This window comes from Myotis myotis, unplaced genomic scaffold (assembly GCF_014108235.1).
Source record: "Myotis myotis isolate mMyoMyo1 unplaced genomic scaffold, mMyoMyo1.p scaffold_m19_p_9, whole genome shotgun sequence".
NCBI classification, from domain to species: domain Eukaryota; kingdom Metazoa; phylum Chordata; class Mammalia; order Chiroptera; family Vespertilionidae; genus Myotis; species Myotis myotis.
Window position 1 is genome coordinate 83463807 of NW_023416401.1, and position 14464 is coordinate 83478270.

The 14464-nt window shown below is 50.3% G+C and overlaps 1 protein-coding gene across 5 annotated transcripts in view; it reads right to left on the minus strand.

Moving 5' to 3' along the window:
- NFATC2 (nuclear factor of activated T cells 2) overlaps positions 1-14464 on the minus strand; it is a 149340-nt gene that overhangs the window by 121726 nt on the left and 13150 nt on the right. The window lies entirely within an intron of this gene.

A 14464-nucleotide genomic window follows, 5' to 3' on the forward strand; every position in this document is an offset into this window, starting at 1 on the left:
GCCTTCGCCGCTGCTCTGACACTGCCAGCCTCGCACACCGCTCTCTTTAAGTCGCTGGGATCCACGCGTGGCACTGGGCGAAGCCAGTTTCATCTCAGAACCACCACATTTTCTCAGACACGTGGCCAAAAATCTCGCTTTTGTGACACTTGCATAATCTTTGCTGTAGCAATAATGTACCACCAGTAAATATTATGTACTTAATATTTCTATTTAAATCCACTCACATACTACTTTATTTTTTTTTTAAGGGGAAACTTACACCACTACCACAAATGGAAAATCAGTGTCAACTCCATAAATAGAAGGGAGGGTAAAAGTACAATAAAAATAAAAGTTACTAAATTCAAGCAAGACACCATGGCCGGCCAAAGGCTCGGAGCCTGGGGCCCACTCTTTTTCTCCCTCCTATGCACTTTTTTTATGGAGGTATAACTTATACCTACAGGTTGGGAGTGCAGAGTTTGATGAGTTTTGCCAAATGTTGTGCACCCTTGTAACCACCCCACAGTCAAGATGTAGGACGTTTCGTGACCCCAGAGAGCCTACCATTTTTAAAGCTAGAGGGAGGAGGGAATGGCAAGTGTCTGAAAGGAAGGCATTAAAGACACAGTAGCATCTCACTGAGACTCCATTCCTTCTGACTAGTTCAAAGAGAAGGAGATGGCTCTCATTATATGCAAGGTCCTCAACAGGGGACCACGTGAATCCATCTCACCTGCCATGGGAGGTCCCTGGCCTGCACTGGGGGCATCAGTACTTCAACAGGAATAAAGTGGAAACAGTGATGAGGGGTTGAAAGGTTGCTGCTCTCGGTCCTCTGTGCCTCCAGGCCTTTGCATATGCTGTTCCCCTTGCCCTGAATTCCCTTCCATACCTAGCCTAGCAAGCCACTATTTGTCCATCAAGATTCCACTTGGACTTCGTCCTCCTGAAGGCCCTCACTTACTTTCCCGGCTGAATCAGTCAACAATTCTTCCGTGTTCCTAGAACACGGAGAGTCATCTAGATTCTGGTAAAGTCTATCGATTATAGATTCCCTTGTCTGTCTCCCCACTAGACTGAGCTCTCTGAAGGCAGACAGGGGTCAACAATAACAACAATAATAATAATAAAAATAGGAAAAGCAGCTAACATTTTGAGAGCTTAAGTGCCAAGCACTTTTGTTAGCCCATTACATGTAGTGCATTATTTAATCTTCACAACAACCTAGAAGGTAGGCACTGTTTGCTGCCCTTTTACAGATGAGGACACAGAGAGGTGAATTAAGTTGTCTGAAGTCTCACAGCTTGAACCTAGGCAGACCTGAGCGCGCCCTCAACCAGTAGGCCAGGAATTCTCAACCTGAGCACCACTGACAGTTGGGACCAGGCAATTCTTAACTGTGGGGACTAGAGGGTGTTTGGCAGCATCCCTGCCTCTACCCACTAGAAGCCAGTAGCATCTCCGCCCCTCTCCCAGCTGTGACAACCAAAATATGTCTCCAGGCATTGCCCAGTGTCTCCTGCGAGGCAGAACGGCCCCCAGTTGAGAACCACGGCCCTGTGCTCACCGCCCGGCACCTCAGCACAGCCGGCATGCCGTGGAGGCACACACTGCTGGAAGCTCAACCTGTGAGTCATGCCTCAAACCTGAAGTGACTCAGAGCCGGGACATGTGCTCACTGTCAGCCCTAGCAGGTAAGTCGCTCCTGCAGCAGACCTCACCCTTCCTTTCACCAAGTTCCCGGCTGCTCATCCAACATCAGGGCCCTGGTGAAGGTTTGGGGAGACCTCTGGCCATGCTCAGAAACTGCAGGACAGGATGGCTGGGGAGGCCACTCCAACCCCATCTCAGCAAGGGGTCCGCACTGAGGTCCAGGTGTCAGTCAACACACCGTGTCAGGGGACTCCAGCTCCACTGTCCCAGCCCCCAGCTCTGTGACCTGGGGGACCCCCGAGTCCTCATGCATAACATGGCGATGAGGTCGGTGACAATACCAACCTCGTGGGTCACCTAATCCACAGAAAGCCCGAAAAACAGAGACTACAGACTCAATTAGTGGAGCCCATCTGTCTATTATTAATATGGAAAGAAGGATCGTTTCGGTGAGAATTCTACCCTTTCTCGTTGCTTTGTTTTACACACACTAGCACGCAACGCCTTTGAAAACACTGTTTAAAAGAGAAGACATTCTTATAAAAATCAAATGGATTCATTAACACTTTGGGAATTCTTTTCGCAGAGATTCTGTGAGCCTTCAGAAAACAGGTGGGGTAGGTGAAGAACGCCTCCCCCACCGCCTCCATCCCACGCCTTGGACTCTTCTCCCTGGGCCACCTGGGAGCTGACCCACTAAGTCTTACTAAAGTGTGAACGACTCAGGGAGCTACTCACAGGAACAAAAACGGAAGTAGCTAAACACAAACTCACCATTTACTCCATTCCAAGAGCCACTGTGTGTATTTAATAAATGTTAATATATGTTTGTCTCACAAGAACCCTAGGAAGCAGGTGATACAAATAGGGGGAATGAGGCCCAGAGAGGGTGAATCATTTGCCCAAGGTCACACAGCTTCAGGGTGGCAGAGCTGGGACTCAGTCTCAGGCAGCGGGGTCTTCTTCTCCTCCTCCCCCCCCCCCCACTACTCTACCTACCCTGCTTCTCATGAAAGGGGCCATTTCCTGGATGGTGACCCTTTCACCCCAACACAGGGCAATGAGGTGCCCCAGAATAGTAACTGCTCCGGGGGCCCCACCAGGAGGAAGTTGCCCTGACAGCTGACACTGATTCCTTCCTTCTGCAATAATCGCAGCCCCTCCACTTGCCCCAGGATTGAGTCAAGAATTATTTTAAAAACCACGCTCAGGCCTCCCGGTGGGCCTGCCAGCGCCGGCCCTCCAGGAGCCTCCTGTGGCCTGTTGCTCACCCGCGAGGACACACGGCCAAGTCTGAGGCCGCCGGTCAGTGCCAACTGACCAGCCGACAGATCGCTTTTGAAAAAAGGAACCCAAGAGAAGGTCTTCTCTGGGAAGTCCGGCGGGTGGAATTTTCAGGAAGCAGAACAGAGTGACTGAAATAGAAACCCAGCCAGGGAACCCGCAGGAGGCGGCTGTCCTTTGAGGGAGGGGGCAACGTAAGCCCGTGCCTTCAGGCTCGAAGGGTGTGAAGGAGAAAAACCCGGCAGGGGCTGGAGGCCGGACGCCCTGGGACCAGCAGCAGGGCCCCCGGGCTGCGTCCATCCTCCTCTGAGGTGGCAGAGCCACCCCTCGATGAGCTCACACCCCGAGGTGGTGCGCGTCCCAGGCTGTGGGTTTGAGACATCACAGTCTGTTGCCATGGCAGCACCTAGGATGCCCGAACCTGGAGATGCACACGTGCGTGCAGCTGGAGGAAAGGGGAGAAGACGGAGGGGAGGGATCCTGCCTCCCGACACCCCCAAGGCTCTCGTAACTTCCTGTGCATTCGGGGCTGCAGGGCGTGGTCAAAAGGAGCAAGAAGGTGGATGGCTTTTTCATCTGGCGGTTTGCAGCACCTACTGGAAAGGCCTTTGCAAAGCTACAAAATGCCATCAAGTAATAAACCCAACACTCAGCAAGCTTTCCAAGGAGCCCGCCCCCCCATGCGTATACGCACAACAGTATTGGATTCCCTCTCGATGGACCGTGTGTATTAATAACGATGGAGAATCAGGCTGTCGCTCCGTCATTCAAAGATGACACATGCAGACACAGGGCAGGAAAGGACAAGAAATTCCATCCAGATAAATCAGGTCCAGAAAGGGGAGGGGGGCAGCTTACTACCGTGTCACACTGTGGAGCCACTGGAAAAAGCCACCTCGGATGCTCTGCTTTTTGCTGACTTTGCCCCACGTAAGGCAGCTGTCTGTCTCCACCAGACAGGGCAGAAGGAGGGCTTGGTCCTGCTTCCCAGGCAGCCTGCCACCAGGCCAGGCGCCGGGACACAGGACCTGGGACAGTTTGCAAGCAACGAGCCTTGCAGACGGGCTGCTGGCATGGCTGTCTGCAAAAACACATACACCTACCCACTGACACGTACTCCCGGTGCAGAGGGTTAGAGAAATGTGTGGAATCTGCAACCTGCGTGCCTCAGGGTCAGTGTCGGGAGGCGGGCAGCGGGGCCCGGGCATCTGGCAGACGCTGTCTCAAACTGGGGTGAAAAGAACCACCTCTTGCTGATGTAAAGTCCTTCAGCGGGGCCCTCCTGCCTTCAAGAAGTTCAGAGACCTTCCTATTTCTACTCATCCCCACAGCGGATGTCCCCTGTGCCGCACGCTTTCACGGGCACTGCTCCCCTCTCCACAACTCACAATCAGCCTGGGAGGCCGGCACTGTCAGCTCCTGTTACAAATGGGGAAACTGAGGCTCGGGGTGCAGGGACTCACCAAAACCATCAGGGGCAGAGCTGGGATTCACACTGAGACATCACTTCAATGCAGCAAAGGGCACAAACATTGAAGGCACATCTCGTGTCTTTTTACATGTGTGCGCACCCGGTTATCTCCATGCAAGATATGCAACATGTCCTCCCTGCCAGAGGCGCCCCTGTGGCCCCGCCCAGCCAGCAGCCCTCACCCGGGGGGACCCACGAGCCCCACTTGTCTCACCGTGGACTGGGGTGTGACTGCTCTTGACTGTCACAGAAATAAAAATCAAACGATGTTCATGTCACGCCTCTCGCTGAGCACTGTGTCTGAGGCTCATCCCTGTCATGCGCGGCCGCGGTTTCTCTTCTAACATTGGGTGGCATTCCACCGCATGGGTGCCCAATAAGTTATTTATCCTAGAAGCCAGCCCCTTGAGGCTGAACCGGGACTTCAAGAGCTCCCTTTCCAGCAGAAGACAGTCCCTCCACACTAGCCATGCCCTGCATGACAGCAGGACCCAGGCGGCTTCCGCACCAAAAGGAGAAGAACTGGTCAGAAAAATTAACCAGAAATAGACCAGGTCATCCTCCCTCAGAAACTGGGCTGCCACGCTCAACCCATGGCTCCCTCAAAGGCCTGCACGAGAGCACACCGGTGGGAGAACAGCCACCTTCCCTCTTTTCATCCTCAGCAAAGACCCCTCACCTTGACGCCAGCACCCCAAAGAGCTTCGCCCCGACTGGGTCCCACAACCCCCGGCACAGCCTGGAGCGCCGATTTCTACCTGTCTTCCAGCCGATCTGAACCCCAAATGGGAACTGCCCCTTGAAGACAGAAGGGCCCCTGCCACCCTTGGCCCGGGCCAGAGATTTAAAATTAATACCTTACTGACTGACAGGTTCTTTATTTACACTTTTCCCCGGGAGCTTTGATTTCGGTGCCATGTTCCAGAGAGCTGGCACACTTAATCAGCGGCCCCTGCCAACCCTGGTCATAATGGCATTCCCCCTCTCTCCATGGCAATGGAGCGATGTCACCCGTTGCGGGTGTCAGACCCGCAGCCCTCCTTTTTGGGATCACACAGGTACACAGCCCCTTCCTGTAATCTTTACAGTCCCTTCTCTGCGCCCTCATGTAGCGTCCCCCTTCGGCAGGCATGCCCCAGCAGGCTTGTTTTCGTAAGGACCTTTATAAATCCTGGGCTCCGCGGGCACTTTCTTCCCTTCAGAAAGCTCACCCAGACAGGGCTCCACAAACATGACATGCGACGGGCCGGCTTTCTGAAACGCATCTTGGTGACGAGGACAGGCCCCGCTGAGAAAACGCTTTCCCCAAACCTCAGATTAGGGCGCGGGAAGGGTCCCAAATGCTAATTCGGGAAAAGCAATTTCTCTGCTCCGCTTGTAGCTTACAGTCTGCTTTTGATACATTTCTTTTGCAGAGGACAACACAAGCATTAAAAGTCTCAGGCAAGGGAAACAAAAGAAAAATAAACAAATGGGACTACATTGAACAGAAAACTTCTTGCACAGCAAAGGAAAGCATCAACAAAACCAAAAGACAACCCACCGAATGGGACAATATATTCGCCAGTGATACGTCTGATAAGGGGCTACTATCCAAAACTTATAGAGAACTTACAAAACTCAACACCCATAAAACCAACAACCCAATTAAACAACGGCAGAGGCCCTGAATAGACACTTCTCCAAACAGGACATACAGATGGCCAACAGACATATAAAAAGATGCTCAACACGACTAACCATCAGAGAGCTGCCATTTAAAACCACAATGAGGCATGTGAGGTGATGCCTCACACCTGTCAGAATGGCTGCCATCAATAAATCCACAAATGACAAGTGCTGGCCAGGATGTGGAGAAAGGGGAACCCTCATGCACTGCTGGTGGGAATGCAGACTGGCGCAGCCACTGTGGAAAGCCGCGTGGAGTTACCTCAAAAAACTAAAAATGGAACTGCCTTATGACCCAGCGATTCCACTTCTGTGAATATATCCAAAGAAACCCGAAACACTAATTCAAGAGAATATATGCACCCCTGTTTCACTGCAGCATTACTCACAATAGCCAAGATCTGGAAGGAGCCCAAGTACCCACCTACAATAATAAAAATGTAATATGCTAATTAGAATGGACAGCCGAACGACCTTCTGGACGACCTTCCGAAGTCGGGGCTGTCAGGGCTGAGCCCCCTGCACGAATTTCATGCATCGGGCCTCTAGTCAGTAGATGAGTGGGTAAAAGAACTCTGGTACATTTACACACTGAAATACTATTTTGCATAAAATGAAGAAAATCTTACCCTTTGAGACAGCATGGGTAGACCTGGAGAGCATTATGCTAAGTGAAAGAAGCCAGTCAGAGAAAGACAAGTACCCTATGATCTCACTTATATGTGGAATTTAATGAACAAAACAAACAAACAAAATAGAAACAAATTCATAGATACAGAGAACAGACTGACAGCTGTCAGGGGAGGCTGGGTGAAAAAGGTGAAGGGGTTAAAAAGAAAAGAACAAAACAAAACTCACAGACACAGACGACAGTATGGTGATTACCAGAAGGTCAGGGGAGAGGGGGAGCTAGCAGAGGGTTAAGGGGGGGATACATGGTGATGGAAGGAGACTTGACCTGGTGGTGAGCACACAATTCAATATACAGGTGATATATTAGAGAACTGAACATCTGAAACCTATATAATTTTATTAATTAATGTCACCCCAGTAAATTCAATAAAGATTTTAAAAATTAAAAGTCCAAGGCACTGGGCTTTAGATCTAAATACCAGTTTATAGGAAATGCAAGGGACAGTGGAGCACGTTAAGAGACACCACAGAGATGCCACTGGCAAAATCCAGACTGTGGGCAACTGCGCAAGAAAAAACCTTTTTCTGCAAGAAATAAAGGGCAAGAAAACAGACTGACGGGGGCTTTTAAGAATAAAAGAGCCGGAATGGCCATGTCAACCAAATACAATGTGAGGGTTTTGTTTGGATCTCGGTTCAAACAAGTTAACCATTAAAAAGATACGTGTGCCCCGGCCAGGTAGCTCAGTTGGTTGGAGCATCGGCCTGCACACCAAAAAGTTTCGGGTTCAATTCCTGGTCAGGGCACATGCCTACATTGTGGGTTTGTCCCCCGGTTGGGGCCCATACGAGAGGCAACCGATTGATGTTTCTTTCTCTCTCTCCTTTTCTTAAAAAAAAAAAAAATTTAATAAAAACATATCCTCAAGTGGGGATTTTTTTTAAAAAAAGATACTTGTGGGCAGGGAATTTGAACCCTGGACATTTGAAAGTAAGTAACTGTTCTTTTTCAGGTTTGATAGTGCCATTTGATTTTTCTCGTTATCTTTGAGAGCTACATACTAATGTATTTATTAGAAAATATGATGCCATCTGGAATCTGATGTAGAGTTACTGGGGCGAGGGGCACGGAAAAGTGAGATCGACCTCATGCTGGTAGCTGCTGAAACACGGGAGATAATTATCCCGTTATGTCTTCTTTTCCCTGTTTTGGAAGAAGCTCATGCTAACAGTTCAGGGGAGTCAGAGGCGGCTCCTCTTGCTTTGGGGGCACCCTGTCGGGCTGTGCTCCAGGTGGGGAAGCAGATGCAGCCTTGACCCATCCCGGGAAGAGCCCCAGGGTGGAGTCTCACCTTCTTCCCTGAGCTCAATTTGGGAGCAATCAGCAAAAAAGCAAACCTCCCAGCAGCCTGGGGAAGCGGGTTTGGCCCGAGCTCTGAGGAACCTGGCTGCTTCCTGTGCTGGGGCGGGAGGCAGGAGGAAGTCCCTCTGTGGGGGAAGCCGCAGGCATCCATCATGCTCGCTGCCTCTCCAGGCTGCATCTTCCCACCCTGGCTCAGGGGGCTCAGGGGCCGTGGGGACCAGCAGGACACCTGGGGAGGCCCCGCCTTCCTGAGAGGCAGCACCGCACTGGGCACCTCCCAGCCCTGGAGTCTGGACCACCCAGAAGCCTCTGCAGCCAGCAAGCTCTGGGCGGAGGCAGGGCCATGTGAGGGTTTCAAGTCAGAACAACGTGCCGCGTGCGGAAGTGAGATAACTCGCTGTAGCACCGACCAGCACGCGGCCGATGGCTCCTCTGCAGTGACAGCCAGCCTCTTCCTTCTGGACCGTTTTCTCCTAAGGCGCAGGATTCATCAAAGGCTGCGGCAAAGACTCTCTCTCCTCCGAGGAGTCAGTGCCCTGGGGAAGTCAGGACACCTCCAAGTTCCTCAGCGCCCCCCAGGGCCCAGCATCTACCCAGCCCAGCGCTGACACTTCAATCACATCGCCTCCTAGAAACTCCCCTCAGCCCCAGGGAGCACTGCCATCCCCACCCCCATTTCACAGGTGAGAATCGGAATCACGTGCCCGTAGGCATACATCCCGCTAGGAAGGAGCTGTACAGCTTTGCGCCCACCTACTTGGCAATTAGTTATTGCCAGCTTGGTAAGGTTGGGGACTTCTGCTTGGCCAAGGTCATGCAGAGAGAAGACAACCAAGTCAGAATTGCCAGCCAGGACTTTCCTATTTCAGATGGGGTGTTCTGACTTGCCCAGCCAATGGCCTTCGGAGTTGGGGGAACATGTTGGATCCCCAGTTGGGGCCCAAACTTTTTTTGCTGCATTTTTTTAAAGATTTTTTTTATTGATTTTTAGAAAGAGAGGAATGGAGAAGGAGAGAGAAACACTGATGTGATGTGAGATATCTATGGGCTGTCTCCGGCACGCCCCCCACCAGGGATTGAGCCCACAACCCGGGCATGTGCCCTAACCAGGAATCCAACTGGCAGCCCACTGGTGCTAGAGACAACGCCCAGCCAACTGAGCCACACCGGCCCTAGCTTTGCTCCATGTTTTATAATGAGGACAGTCCCATCAGAAGAGCAGCAAACATACAACTGATAATTATGTAAGCATCCAATGGAAAGGGTGAACGCACCCCAGGCTTCTGTCCTTGGGCTCCATCAAAGCTGGAGTCGGTGACTTCTGGCTGAGCTGCAGTGCGGAGAGCAGGGACTCGGGACCCCAACAGCCTGGCTTCAAGGCCTGGTCTGACACCACTGCACGGCTCTCGGCCAAGTTCACGGACCCCCAGTGACTCCATTGGTCTGGGTCTGGCTGGGAGATTCGAATGTGCGGCCGGGGCTGAGAGCCACTCGCCACCAATACTGCATTTTTCAAACTTATTCAACCCCATCACCTCAAAGGCCCAGGGAGCCTTGGGAACCAACCCAAATAACACTGCTTTAAGGTGTAAGGGCCTCCGTTCCCCCATCAAAGTGCAAGGCCACCTTAGGAACAGGGGGCTTTTCATCTGGACACCAGGATGCACATGTTCAATAGTGAAGAATGCTCAAGGCAACCTTCTCCCCATTCCCTCTGCCTCCCCGACATCCTGGGCCTCCCTGCCCCTTCCCAGCGGCACCTGGAGACACTATTTATACACGCAGGCTTAGGAAGGCCTGTCCTTAACTTGACTCATATGACGTCTCTGAATGTCACGTCAGGGAACCTGCTTGCTTAGCGTAGAACTCTATTTTTAGTAAGCACACACACGCGCACACACACAGGAAAAAAAAACCCATGATACTATATCCCAGCACCTCATTTGTCCCTATTTGTTTACCAGGCTGTGTCTCGCAGAGGCCCAGGTAGGGCAGGACCACATCCCATTTGTCTCCATACCCCCCACAGGGCCTAGCACCAAACAAGCATTCGGGGAGTGTTTGCTGAGAGAATGAGGTTTTAATTGTCCCCTGTGAGGGGGTTGAAAGCAGGTGTTCCTGAGTTGAAGTGCAGGCGACACTAGGGAATGGGCTATGGCAGGGACTGTGACTCTCCCTGAAAATGGTATACACGGCAGTAAGCCCCGGTCTGGGTTGCTCAGTGGTTAGAGCGTCAGCCCGTGCACCAAAGGGTCTTGGGTTCGATTCCTGGTCAAGGGGACGTACCTGGGGTTGCAGGTTCAATCCCCAGCCCCCATCGGGGTGAGTGAGGGAGGCAACCAATCAATGTGTCTCTCTCACATCGATGTTTCTCTCTCTTTCTCTCCCTCCCCACCCCTTCCTCCCTTCCATTCTCTCTAAAAATCAATGGAAAAAATATCCTCGGTGAGGGTGAACAACAACACCCAAATAAAAAGGCACTGGCGGGCAGAGCAGACTGGGACGGGGGGGAAGGGGGGGTGTAATATGTGCCCATGTGCTCCGACAGTGTGTGTGCATATAGGACCTGTGGCTTTTATCGGCTTGTTAAAGGGCTGTGGCCCAGAGAGTTTAAGGATCACCAGAATAGACTTTACGAGCAACAACCGGGAGTCTGTTGTCCTTTCCGAAAGGGCAAAGTCGGAGACACATGCATTCGCTTAGCAGGAATCAAAGCCGGGATGTGCCGGGTGCACCGAGGCCGACCAGCAATGAGCACTCCCAACATGTCAGTCCCAGAGGAGGACTGGGCCCTCTGGAGGTGACTAGGGATTCCCAGCACCCATCCGTCTCTCCCAATGTGTTATGGTGGGAGAAGTAAGAATTCACTGAACTCACAAGCACACACAAGGAATCAAACTTCTGCTCTGACAGCCAAACACACCTCTCCCTTCTAAGGCTGGGTCAGCCCTGTCTCCATTCATTCTGTTAACGATGAACTTCGCTATCTCCCTCAGTAGAAAAAAGTAAAGAATCTAGTTGGCAAGCCTCTAGGCCAGTGATGGCGAACCTATGACACGCGTGTCAGAGGTGACACGCGAACTCATTTTTTTGGTCGATTTTTCTTTGTTAAATGGCATTTAAATATATTTATATATTTAAATATATATATATAAATATCAACAATATAAGTCTTTGTTTTACTATGGTTGCAAATATCAAAAAATTTCTATATGTGACACAGCACCAGAGTTAAGTTAGGGTTTTTCAAAATGCTGACACGCCAAGCTCAAAAGGTTCACCATCACTGCTCTAGGCAAATAAACTTGAAAATTCTAGATAGATGAAAAGAATCATTCCTTTGAAAGATACAGTTTACCAAAACTGACTCCAGTAGAAATAGACAGTGTAGACCAGCGGTTCTCAACCTGTGGGTCACGACCACTTTGGGGGCCAAACGACCCTTGCACAGGGGTCGCCTAAGTACATCCTGCACATCAGGTATTTACATTACGATTCATAACAGTAGCAAAATTACAGTTATGAAGTAGCAATGAAAATAATTTTATGGTTGGGGGTCACCACAACATGAGGAACTGTATTAAAGGGTCGCAGCATTAGGAAGGTTGAGAACCACTGGTGTAGACGGACTACTTCCCACAGAGACAAGAGAGAAAGTGGTCATGGAATCACCCCATAAAAAGACACTAGGTCCAGGTGACTTCCCAAGGGAATTCCATCACAACTTTAGGAACTTAGTACTCCCAACAACACATTGTTACTGAGCACAGAAACCAAAAGATACTTATACCTAATGGCACACAAAAAAAGGACATTACAGACAAGTATGGCTCATGAATACTGCTGAAAGAAGTCTTAAATGTTGTCAAACCCATGCAGGTCCCACCACCATAAGAAAGTAAGACATAGTAACCAAGTGAATATTTCCATGTCAGTCAACATACGATAGATCTAAGAAGAATAAAATCGTATTTTTCTATAGATGCTAAAAAGTTTGTGATGTAATTCAACTCCCATTCCTAAACACAACTCTCAAGAAAATAGGAATGGATGGACACTTCCTTGGCATAATTAAAAGGATACACCTCAGTCCTGAAGCCAACGCTAGAGACACCCCTGCTGGGGTTGGAAACAAGGACAATGCCCAGCATTTCTCTGACTCTGAGCTGGCTCCTGAAGATATCAGACAATGCCACTGGACAGGAGAACACAGCCAGAGGCTGCAGCTCAGGGAGGGCAGGGGCCAGGTCTTGTTCTTATTATATCCCCAGGGTATAACTCAGTAGTCAGTTGGATGAGTAAATACACTGGCTCACATTCACTGCGCAACTGTATTAACAAAACCAAGGGTTTAACACAATGCTAGTAGCCAATCACACTGTTGATTGTTTTAAGTGGACAAACAACCTTATGAGGTAAGTATTATGACTTCAGCCATTTGACTGATGGGCAGAGGTCCAGAGACGGTAAACGTCTTGCATTCCAGCCTTGCCATGGTGCAGGGCACCTTCCAAACTGGTTACATGTGTGTCCCATCCAGTGAGGGAACAAGGCCCCTCCAGAACGTCGGCTCTGGAGCAGGACGCCAGGTTCATACTTCAGTTCTGCTGTTCACCTGACGTGCTGAGAAGATTCCTTCCCGTTTCTGTGCCTTAGCGTCCTCCTCTGTAAATGAGGGTGCCAATCGTGCCCACCTGCCGGGGTAGAGGAGTTCCTACAGGAGCTAATAAATAGCGGCTACATGCTAAGCTTCCATAAAATGAGCCCAACGTCCCCCAAATTCCCTAGTACTTCACCAATTTCTGATGTCTGTCCCACCAGCAGTCCTTCTCCTTCCTTGGTTCTTGCCAAGCTGGCGCCCAGAGTGAAGGATAACACCTCACATGCATCCCCATTATACGGCCCCCCGGGACAAAGCTCAATAGCAAGAGAAGGGCCAGTGTTGGCCCGTGGGGAGTGCCACCGTGCAGAAGCAGGGAGAGGGGACTCCTGTTCACATCTGGGTGAGCCAGAGCCTGACACACATCTGGATCAGCTCACATCAGCCTCTCCAGGTTCCCTTCTAGCCATGACGTCTCTGTGCTGCCTACTTCCCGGCACGGTGTCCCTCTTTTACAGACTCCAGAGCACAACCCCTCATCCTTTAAGTCGGTGGCACACAGTAACTTCTTTCCAAAGAGCACATGTTGGGAAAGAGTAACTTGACAATGGAGAACCCAGAGAGATGCTACCTTGGCCGGGTGGCCGAGGTCAGCATCAACGGCGATAAATCATGTTGATACCTAGTGAGGATGTGACAGAAATGGTCACTCCCTCTATGGTCTTCCTCCCCAAAACTCATAGCCCCTGCCTAACCACGAGAAGAACATGAGAAAGACCCTAATTGTGGGACATTCAGCAAAACACCTAATCAGTGCTCCTCAAAATTGTCCAGCTCTGAGAAACAGGGACAGTCTAACCTGAATAGAGGATGGACTTTAGGTCATAATATTTATCATCACTGGTTCATTCATGATAACAATACTCATACATACTAATGTAAAATATTAATACTATGGGAAACTGGATGCTGGGTATATGGGAACTCTGTCTCATCTTTACAATTTTTCTGTAAAAATAAAACTGTTCCCAAAAAATAAATTTTATTTTTTTAAAAAACACAGATTTCGGGGGTTCACTGTGGTCATTTGGACACCCATCTGGCGGCCACCAAGTCCCACTGCCAAGAAAAACTATAAAAGGCACCTCCCATTAAATTTGGCTTGGAAACTATTTCCCCGGAAATCACCCCCTGCCAAAAAAAAAAAAAAAGTTAGCTGATTGTGAATCTGGGAGGGGTGTATTAGTTCCCTGCAAAACATGACTTTAATCTTAACGAACAGAAAGACCACTGATGCTAGAGGGATCATTTGCAGATTCTTAATCGTGTCTTTTCAAAGCAAAGGATGGGCTCCAGATTGCAACTCAAGAAGACTGGTCTCTCTTGCCGGCTAATTATTTCCATCTCCAGCCAAAATACAGGATAATTACTAATTACCGTCTTTACTTGGGGACCCCTGAGGTCGAAGCAAGCCCCTCACCTAAGGTGGCCAGTGAAGAGACATGGAAGGGAAGGGAAAACTTCTCATTCACCTGCCTAACAAGCATCTGGGGGCAGGAGGGCGGGGGGGAGCAAGTCCCACCCTCCCCCCCCCACCCCCACAGTTCAGGTTCTTGAAAAGGCCGCCTACACAAAGCAGCCAGCACAACCCTGCCTGACTCTGCAAACAGCAACGCCCCCACCACCACCCCCGCATCTGGAAGTCACCAGCAAGCCTGCCCCTAAGGCTTCAACAAGTATTGGCTGGGCTGGGCTGTCAAAATCAGGAAGCCTGGTTAGATTTTTTGTTTTTTTCCAAGACAACCTG